The following is a 10,624-nucleotide window of genomic DNA, read 5'->3' on the forward strand; positions in this document are numbered from 1 at the left end:
TCGGGTCTTCCCAGGAGAAGGAATATCCTTCGTTGACCATGAGAGCTTGTGATGGGCTAAGTTGGGACACCCCTGCAGGGTATAAACTTTCGAGAGCCGTGCCCGTGGTTATGTGGCAGATGGGAATTTGTTAATGTCTGGTTGTAGAGAACTTGACACTTGACTTAATTAAAATGCATCAACCGCGTGTGTAGCCGTGATGGTCTCTTTTCGGCGGAGTCCGGGAAGTGAACACGGTCTTGTGTTATGCTTGAACGTAAGTAGTTTCAGGATCACTTCTTGATCACTTCTAGCTTCTCGACCGTTGCGTTGCTTCTCTGCTCGCGCTTATTTGCGTATGTTAGCCACCATATTTGCTTAGTGCTTGCTGCAGCTCCACCACATTACCCCCTTTCCTACCCATAAGCTTAAATAGTCTTGATCTCGCGGGTGTGAGATTGCTGAGTCCTCGTGACTCACAGATTCTACCAAAACAGTTGCAGGTGCCGAGGATACCAGTGCAGGTGATGCAACCGAGCTCAAGTGGGAGTTCGACGAGGACCTTGGTTGTTACTATGTTTCATTTCCTGATGATCAGTAGTGGAGCCCAGTTGGGACGATCGGGGATCTAGCATTTGGGGTTGTCTTCTTTTATTTTGGTTCCGTACTCGGACCTTGATTGTACTCTGAATGATGCATGTTTAATTTATGTATTGTGTGAAGTGGCGATTGCACTACTGGAATCAGCTACTTTGCCGTCTGCCACGGAAGAAGGCAAAGGCCTTTGCCGTCTGCCGCGGACGGCAAAAGGCTCCGGCAAAGTAGGCTTCGGTAAAGAGCTTCTTTGCCGTCTGCTTTTTGAAGCGGACGACAAAGGGGCCTTTGCCATCAGCGACTGACGGCAAAGAAAGCCGACGGCAATAAATTCGCCGTTAGTCCGCTAGCAGACAGCAAAGACATTCTTTGCCATCAGCCAGTTCTTTGCTGTCCGTTTTTTGCAAGCTGACGGCAAAGACTTTCTTTGCCGTCCGCCAGCAGACGACAAAGAATAGGCAGACGGCAAATAAGCAAATTCCAGTAGTGTTGTAAGCCAACTCTTTATCCCATTCTTGTTCATTACATGGGATTGTGTGAAGATGACCCTTCTTGCGACAAAACCACCATGCGGTTATGCCTCCAAGTCGTGCCTCGACACGTGGGAGATATAGCCGCATCGTGGGCGTTACACTGCGGCTGCCTTTTCCTTGGCCTTGGCCACAACCTTCTTAAGAGCCTCGACTTCGGTCATCATCCCTAGAGAAAATGAGGGAACATATTCTATAATACTGAAAATTTGATCGCACTAAACGCGAACAAGACTTGTGCATACCCTGTTTATCTCCCAACTGCATTTTCAACTGGCCAAGTTCTTCTTCGGCCCGCTCCAGACTTTGATTCAGTCCGAAGACTTCCGCCGTATGGGAGGCAGCAGCCGCTACAGACGCCTGCTTATAACAGAAGAGAAATAGATGTCATTCAATGAGTCTTCCTGCGAACATAAATTTGATCCTCTGTCCGGTTTCTTCTTTCACCGAACAGTGTCTCAGGGGCTACTATCCATACTATGACACTCTTCGAAAAACATACCTCAAAACCTTTTATAAGGCTGATACAAGCTCCATTCAGTCCAATCTTAGCAGACCGAATCTTCTCAATCACCGCACCCATAAGGGCACGGTGTTCATCGACGATGGAGGCACCCTTCAGCGCCACCAACAAAGCATCCGACGCCTCTGGTGGGACAGAGGTTGCCGGTATACCCCCTCCAGCTGAGAGAGGCTGCCTGCTTGATTCTGGAGCCGTATTGGTCTCCGGAACTGCATCCGACTGGGAGCCGAATTCAAGATGGCCCCCGCCGTCAGCTCCCATGGGAATCTGCTCCCCCATGTGTTCGGCCCCTGAAGTTTGACCTCCACGCGCTGCCTTCACGGTCTTTCCCTCTCCTCCTGGGCCAGAGTCCCTCTGAGACGAAGCCTCGGTGGTATTCACCTGTTCGAAGGAAGGGGCCTTCGAGGGCGTCCCGCTTTCCATAGCATCCAAGATCAGCGAATCCTCTGATGAGGATTGTTCGGTACGGGACCTCGCCGGACTACAAAACATATGGCTCAGGTTAAAATATTACGCCATGATGAGTCTGGACGCGTAAGCATGTTCGGACTGTATATACTCACGAGTTCACCAGGGGCTGGGCCCTGGGGTCCCACGCCAGGCCGCTGTCGGTGGCGGCAGCGGACTCCTCCGGAAGAGGAGCTTTTCCTCTTTTGGCCGACTCGGCCTCCAAGTGTGTGGAGGCCGTCCTTTTCTTTCTTCCCCCCCGCAGGGGATTCATCTTCTTCCTCCTCCTCGTCCTCTTCGGAGGTGGAACGGGCATCAGAGCCTTCGGATATTGTGTCTGAAGTGCCGCGGTGACGAAGGCCGCCCAGGGTCTTTTTGGCCTCGTTCTCGGTCGTCTTCTTCGGCACCTTGTAAGGCGCCGGGACCAGCATCTTCGTCAGAAGTGGGACGGCCGGTTCTTTGGGCAGCGGGGCCGGACAATGGATCCGCTCCACCTTCTTCGTCCAGCCCTAGGAGAATTATGGAAAGCACATTAAGCGCTTCCCTTGGGTTATGTGGGCAAAAAGTACGATTACTCACTGAACTTGCAGGGCGGGACAGTTGGTACCCACGGTCTTCGGCGGAGTCCGGCCATGATTTGCTGGACTTGAAAAGCACCTTCCAGATGTCCTTGTGCGAGGAGCCGAAAAGCTCCCGCAAGGTTTGGTGCTTGGCCGGATCGAATTCCCATAGATTGCAAGTCCGGTGTTGACAAGGCAGGATCCGGCGAACTAACATCACCTGGACCACATTGACAAGTTCAATGTTCCTGGTTCCCGTATCCCTAACACGCATCTGGAGCATCAACAATTCGTCGGACGAGGACCAGTTCAGGCCCTTCTTGACCCAGGATGTGAGCCGCAGGGGGGCACCGGATCGAAACTCGGGAGTAGCGGCCCATTCTGTGCCACACGGCTCGGTGATGTAAAACCACTGTTGTTGCCACTCCTTGAAGGAATCGTTAAAGGTGCCTGTTGGCCATATAACGTTGGGCATCTTGCTCACCATAGCGCCCCCGCACTCAGAGTGCTCGCCGCCCACTACCTTGGGCTTCACATTAAAAATCTTCAGCCATAAGCCAAAATGTGGCGAGATGCGGAGAAAGGCCTCGCACACAACAATGAATGTCGAGATGTTGAGGAAGGAATTAGGGGACAGATCGTGCATATCGATCCCATAATAATACATGATGCCGCGAATAAACTGGTGGAGGGGAAACCCTAGCCCGCGGACAAAGTGAGGGAGGAATACAACCCTCTCGTGGGGTTCCGGGGTAGGGACGATCTGTCCCGCCGTCGGGAGACGATGGCTGATCTTCTTGGATAGATACCCGGCCTCCCGAAGCTTTTTGATATCCTTCTCCCGGACGGTAGAGGCCATCCATTTGCCTCCTGCTCCGGATCCGGACATTTTCGGAAGGCCTTTGTGGGCACAGAAGATGAACGCTTGGGCGCTGGAGCTTGAGCGGAGGGGAATGGATCGGGAAGGAGAAAGCGTGGGTGCGAAAGGGAGTCCTTATCCCCTTATAAAGGCAGCAGGGATTCTGCGCCTCCCCACTTGCCTAGTAAAACCTCTTATTCCCCAAGCGCCGTAATTGATGGCGTGGTTGGGTTACCCACACCCGTATTGATGAGAATCCCGTGATAAGGGGACACGATCTCCGCTTCGACAAGACGTGCCAAGAAAACCGCCTCGCAATATGTGCAGTGGCTGGTTGAGAAAAATGGTTCGAATAATGACCGGGCCGTGGTGTGATGTCATGCTGCCGAATGTGTCAGCAGGTTAGATTTGTGGAAATATTATTCTCTCTACAATGGTATGTGGAATTTGTTTTGCAGAGCCGGACACTATCCTTGTGTTCAAAATCTTCTACGGAGTATTCGGAGGAGGAACCCGCCTTGCAATGCCGAAGACAATCTGCGCGCCGGACTCATCGCCATTGAAGCCTGGTTCAGGGGGTACTGAGGGAGTCCTGGATTAGGGGGTCCTCGGACAGCCGGACTGTTGGACTATGAAGATACAAGATTGAAGACTTCGTCCCTTGTCCGGATGGGACTCTCCTTAGGGTGGAAGGCAAGCTTGGCAATACGGATATGTAGATCTCCTCCCTTGTAACCGACTTTGTGTAACCCTAGCCCCCTCCGGTGTCTATATAAAACGGAGGGTTTAGTCCATAGGACAACAACAATCATACCATAGGCTAGCTTCTAGGGTTTAGCCTCTACGATCTCGTGGTAGATCAACTCTTGTAATACTCATATCATCAAGATCAATCAAGCAGGAAGTAGGGTATTACCTCCATCGAGAGGGCCCGAACCTGGGTAAACATCGCGTTCCCCGCCTCCTGTTACCATCCGCCTTAGACGCACAGTTCGGGACCCCCTACCCGAGATTCGTCGGTTTTGACACCGACAGCGGGCTCTGCCCCCCTTTCTCCGACTTCTTCAACGATGTGATGCACACCTACGGCTTCCATCTTCTGGATCTCACGCCGAATGCCGTGGTGTGCATGGCTCTCTTTGCCCACCTCTGCGAGGGCTTTACCGGGGTGCTCCCCAGCACAGTGCTCTTCCGCCACTACTTCTCCCCTCGCCTCCAACCAGGGGGCGCCATCTCTGGCTGCACCACCTGGATCCCTAGGACCTAGGAGAAGGGCATGAATCCGGAGGGTGCCCAGAAGGAGAGGTGGGAGGAGTGGCGGGGCCGGTGGTGCTGGATCGAGGAGAAGGACCTGCAGGAGTTCTGCCGAGTTCGTCAGAGCCCGCTGACCCGCCGCAGGGATTGGAGCGACCTCGACGCCAACGACGAAAAGCTCACGGTCGCCACCACCAGGATCCATCGCCTCACCATGGCCGGACTCACCCTCGAGATGATCGGGGCCGACTTCATCCGGTGCAAAATCGCCCCGCTACACAACAAGGGGAGGCCGACCTAGGATTTCAGGAACGCGGCCGACGTCATGAGGCTCCGCCCTAGCCTGAAGCACAATTTCATGGTGATGGGGCACGCCCACTTCTGCCAAAGGCTCTTTCAGCTCGACGTGGACAGCGACGGCAGGGCTGAGAGGACCGGCAGGGCCGCGAAGGCCAGCGAGGCCATCAAGGGGCCCCTGTTTGGGTTGCCGGCAGGAGTGGTCCCGCTGAGCAACAACTCTCGCCAGTCTGTCATCATCGCCATGATGCTGGACTTCAATGTGCATGGCCTTGACCCGGCTTGGGCCTAGCTGCCAGCAGAGAAGGTGCAGGAGTCCTTCGACACTTTGTCGGAGAGCTATGTCCATGATGAGCCGCTGCTCATCCAAGACACCACCAAGGCGGAGCTGGACTACATCGCCGCCAGGGCAGCGGAGGCGGCGCTCGCCAGGGAGGCCGACAGCGTTGGCGCTGTAGAGGATGAGGCCACGGAGGAGAAGGAGCTCGCCTAGTGGGCGGAGTCTGCCGGGGAGGCCAGCGGCGCCGGCGCTGATGCCCCCCTTGTTGAAGACGCGGGCGACGAGTCATCCGAAGAGGAGGTCGAGGTGAACGACCCCCCGGTCGTGGGGAGGCAGCGTGTCCTACGGCGGGCCAGCTCTGGTGAGCCGGTCTGGCCCGGTAGGACCACGCAGCGCCAACCGGCCCAGGAGCAGCTCGTGCGCGAGACAAGGGCGATGAAGGCCGGGGCAGCAAAGAAGGTGGCGAAGGCCGCGGTGGCGAAGAGGACAAGGACTGCTTCCTTCTCGTCCAAGCGGCACCGGACCCCATCTCCTTCCCCTTCTCCTTCGGACAGCACCTTGGAGTCCGAGTTCGACCTCGAATCTTTTAGCCCGGCGAGGAAGAGGAAGTTAGTGGAGGAGGAGGTGGAGGAAGAGTAAGTATTTCGCCCCCCACATCATCTCCTGACTTTAATCCTGTGTTAGCCTCCTTTGATTTGATGTTATCTTCACGGGGACGTGGAGACACTGGCCCAGAGGGTGGCGAAGAGGGCCAAGGCCTTGACGGGCAACAAGCCCCCGGCGGGTACTTCGCGTATGCCGTTGCTGGTGGAGAGCAGCCCGGACAGCAGCCCCCAGCGTATCCCCCGCTTCAGTCCCCAGCGTAAGCTCATCACTCACTCCTTCACTGATGAACATTGGGGTGTGAATCCTTGATGTTGACCTTGCCGGGTTTGCAGGAGAAGAACGGCAACAGGAGGAGCCGCCGAGGGCCACCCCCAACACGCCGCCCCCCTCGACTACGCCGCCCCGAGGGGCATCCCAGCAAGGGCATCCACCATCGAGCCCACGCATATGGAGGAGGAGGCGAACTTGGGTGCCGGGGGTTCTGCCCCGGCAACGAATGCTGGCAGGGAGGGCACCATTTCTTCCCAGCCTGGTGTGGGTAAGTCGTTTGTTTCCCGTCCCTGTTCTTTCTTCTTCTTTTTGAACCTCGACCTTGGCTCTGCCTCATTCCCGTTCTTGGTATCCAGACCCTTCTTCGGTGGACCGGGAGGACATTGACACTGTCATCGAGGAGGTCGCCAGGGATGTTGAGGCCGAGGCCGACAAGATCGCCGTCGAGGAGGCCGCCAAGGCCGTCGCTGAGGATGCCGCCAAGGGGCCTGCCGGGGAGGCCGGCAAGGCCGCTGCCGAGGCAGGGGTGGTTGACGACCAACCTTCCTCCTCTACTACCTCTGGCTCGGGCAAGTACTTGAAGGTGGCCGACGACCTAATCGTCCACCTCCCGGGAATGGCGAGCACCAGGGCGCCAACCGAGGGGGAGGTGTTCGACGACGAGGCGCTCGCCGCCGCCGGGCTTGAGGTTGTTGACGAACCGAGCGCCGGTGGCGGCGGTTGCCAAGAGGAGAAGCTCCTTCGGGCCATGAGCGTCAACTTCCAAAAGCTCCATGCGCTCCATCGTGCCCGCCTGGACAAGGCAGAATCCAGGATGGCGGCGGTGGACAAGGCGGAGACGGATCTTGAGGAGCGTGTCGCCGAGACGTAGGCCTGGTTCCGCAAGGCGCACGAAGAACTGAAGGTTGCCCAGGATCTGCTGGCTGAGCGCAAACAGGAGCTCATCCTGAAGCAGGCCGATGTCGAGAAAGCCCAGAAGGCGGCGAAGGAACAAGCCGCCAAGGACGAGGCCGCTCGGCACCAGCACCAGGACGAGCTGAACTCCCAGGAGGAGGACCTTGCCGGTCGTGAGGAGGCACTCGCCGCCACACTCCGCGACAAGGATGAGGAGGTCGAGAAGCTCGCCGCGCAGCAGACCCAGGAGCTGGAGCAGAGGCACAAGGAGGCACTCAATGCTCAAGCCCTGGTCCATGCTGGCAAGGTGAAGGAGCTGGAGGTGGAGTGGGATGGGCTGAAGAAACAGGTCCTGGAGCTGGCGAAGGAGAAGGACACGATCAACGACACTTTGGTGGAGGCGTAGGCCGCAGTCCTCGGCAAGGCCGAGCTGCTCTCCAAGGCCAACGACTTCGTCAATGACCTGAAGCTGAAGCTGGAGGGCCTTGAGGGGACGCTTTCGGAGGTCAGGGCCCGGGAAGAGACCCTGACCAAGGACCTCGAGGAGGAGAGCCAGCTGTGGAGGAATGATGCCGCCGAACACAAGGAGTACGTGGAGGGCATAAACCGTTGGGTCAGCCGCCTCGCCGACGTTGCCGACAGGATCACCACGAAGCTGCTGCCATGGGGATGCCGAATGTGAGGTACTCCCCGGAGCCGAACGTGAGTCCCAATGCCAAACTGACCCTGTTCTTCGAGGGCGTTCCTGGAGCCCTGGAGCAGCTCCGCTCCAACCGGGCAACTTATCTGGCCAACGAGTCCCGGAGGCTCTGCCGGGGCACCCTGACCAAGGTGCTTACCAAGGTGGCGTTCTGGAACCCCACCGTCAACTTTGCCAACATGTTGGAGAGCTTGCCGGAGGAGGCGGACCTCGCGGTGCTCAAGGAGCGTATCAAGCCCATCATCGACTGCGTCGATGGAGTTGAGAGGGTGGAGGGCCAGCGCCGGGACTAGGCACCCCGTTTCTCGTCGCCGCTGCGAGTTCAAGACCAAGACAATTTTATCTTAAGTTAGAACCGCAGCGATTACTTGATGTAATATAACTTTACAGTACTTTAAGATCGAGCATGCTATCTTCCTATTAGATCTTTCTTTGTATGTTCGCACCCTACGCTTGGTTGGATAAGGCTGCCGACGCATAAACCCATGCCGGGGTGCTTTGAGGACGGATCCTTAGCAGCCTGCCAGGGGGCGCTTGCTGCCGGGCAAGCCACCTTGCCACTCCCAGTGCGGTCGCTTGAACCGTCGAGCGGACTCACAACAGGACAAGAGCGCTGCTAGTAGCGGGTAGGCCACCTTGCCGTTCTCAGCGCGACCGCATGAACTGTCGAGCGGACTCGAGACAGAGACAAGGGTGTTGCCAATAGCAGAAGGGTCCCACTGCGTGCAGGTTTCCCATACAAGGAATGAGATCTTTCGAGGAAGACAGACTTATATAAATGAAATTAGCCAAAATTTTGCATGACTTAGCTTTTCGGGGCCACGCGGATGGCTGTCGAAGCTGTAGACGTCACCAGAGGGCGGCTGATCGACATCGCCCTCTCCCTTCGAGCCATCCTCATGAAAGAGTCGACGTGTCGGCTCCAAAACCAGATTTCCACGGCTTGCGCCCCCTACCTGGCGCGCCAAAGATGTCGGGGGAAACGACACCTACGGGATCACAAAGAATCCCTTTTGCTACGGTTGGCGGGCGCGAGGCTGTGGAAAGAGCGGGTTTGAAAGATCAACACAGGGGGATTATCCAGGTTCGGGCCGCAAGTGATGCGTAATACCCTATGTCGGTGTCAAAACCGGTGGATCTCGGGTAGGGGGTCCCGAACTATGCGTCTAAGGTCGATGGTAACAGGAGACAGGGGACACGATGTTTACCCAGGTTCGGGCCCTCTCTATGGAGGTAATACCCTACTTCCTACTTGATTGATCTTGATGAATATGAGTATTACAAGAGTTGATCTACCACGAGATCGTAGTGGCTAAACCCTAGAAGTCTAGCCTGTATGACTATGGTAATGAGTATCTTTGTTTCCGGACTAAGTCCTCCGGTTTATATTGGCACCGGGAGGATCTAGGGTTACACAAGGTCGGTTACAAAGGAAAGGAATCTACATATTCAGTTGCCAAGCCTGCCTTCCACGCCAAGGAGAGTCCCATCCGGACACGGGTGCAGTCTTCGGTCTTCGTATCTTCACAGCCCATCAGTCCGGCCCATGGCTAACAGGCCGGACGCCCGAGGACCCCTTAATCCAGGACACCCTCAGTAGCCCCCGAACCAGGCTTCAATGACAAGATGTTCGGCGCGCAGATTGTCTTCGGCATTGCAAGGCAGGTTCCTCCTCCGACGGCTTCCAAGTAATGTATTCGGCTTATAATTCGATGCCGCACCCCTCGGCTTCTGTGCATCCATGACTTCAGCTTCCACGTGTCGGGCGAATGCGGACGGTCAGGGTATTTTTTGCAAATAACACCCTAGCCATGCAAGAAAGAGCGTCTATTTAAAGAGATTGGATCTCAGATCCATTCGGCACCACGCAGAGAAAATCCTCAGAGACCGCCAGGAGAGACCATTCCAACATGACCAACATTCCCTGCTCCTCTTCCCGTTCCAACCTAGAGAGAGGCGAGTGGGAGAGGTGCTCTGTATCCCACAGCCAATTGGAGAAGCTGCAAACGCAGGGATTCCTCCCTCCTGCAGATCTGGTCCCTATTCGAGCAGGATTGGCCCCTTTCAACGGCAAAACCCAGGCAGAGGATTTCCCCAATCCGTCTGCGGGAGAACGAGTGTGCTTCGTCCCCTATTTGCTGTGGGGCGGGGGATTTCCAATTCACCCATTCCTCCGAGGGCTTCTGGAGTATTATGGCCTCCAGCTGCACACTGTGGGTTATGTCGCTTTATGCGAACTATTCCTGGGTTGTGAGGCCCATTTTGATCTGTGGAGAAAGTTGTTTTGCCTTGTCCCGCGCAACCACGAGGGATCGATATTTGAAGTGGGCGGGGCCAAAATATGGCGTATTGCTGAGACCGAATACCTATCCGGCACACCGAAGAAAGCTTCCGAAGAGTGGACCTCTGAGTGGTTCTACATTGATGATGTCGTACTTCCAGATCTAGTCTGGAGAGGTCTCCCTGAGTTTGCGAGTGTTCCTCTGAAGAAACGCCATAGCTGGCGTCCTCGGAGCCTCGAGGAGGAAGATAGTGCGGAAGTTCGCAACTCCTGAGCAAGATCAGGACGCTTGCCCAATCCGGGTACAGGATAGTCGAAGTGATGGCGACCTACATAGTACGGGGAGTTCAGCCACTCCAATACAGAGGATTTCCCATGTGGAATTATAATGGAGAAGATGACGCCTCTCGCTGCGGCAGGAAAGGTCCGGACACCCCTGCCGCCTTAGCCAAAATATTTGCCGAACTGTTCAAGGGTGAGGAAGAGGAGTTCCTGCGCATCACGCACAGAAAAGGATATTCCATGTACAATCCTCCTAGCTGGGTGAGTT

This window comes from Aegilops tauschii, chromosome 5, assembly GCF_002575655.3.
Source record: "Aegilops tauschii subsp. strangulata cultivar AL8/78 chromosome 5, Aet v6.0, whole genome shotgun sequence".
In the NCBI taxonomy this organism is placed as follows: domain Eukaryota; kingdom Viridiplantae; phylum Streptophyta; class Magnoliopsida; order Poales; family Poaceae; genus Aegilops; species Aegilops tauschii.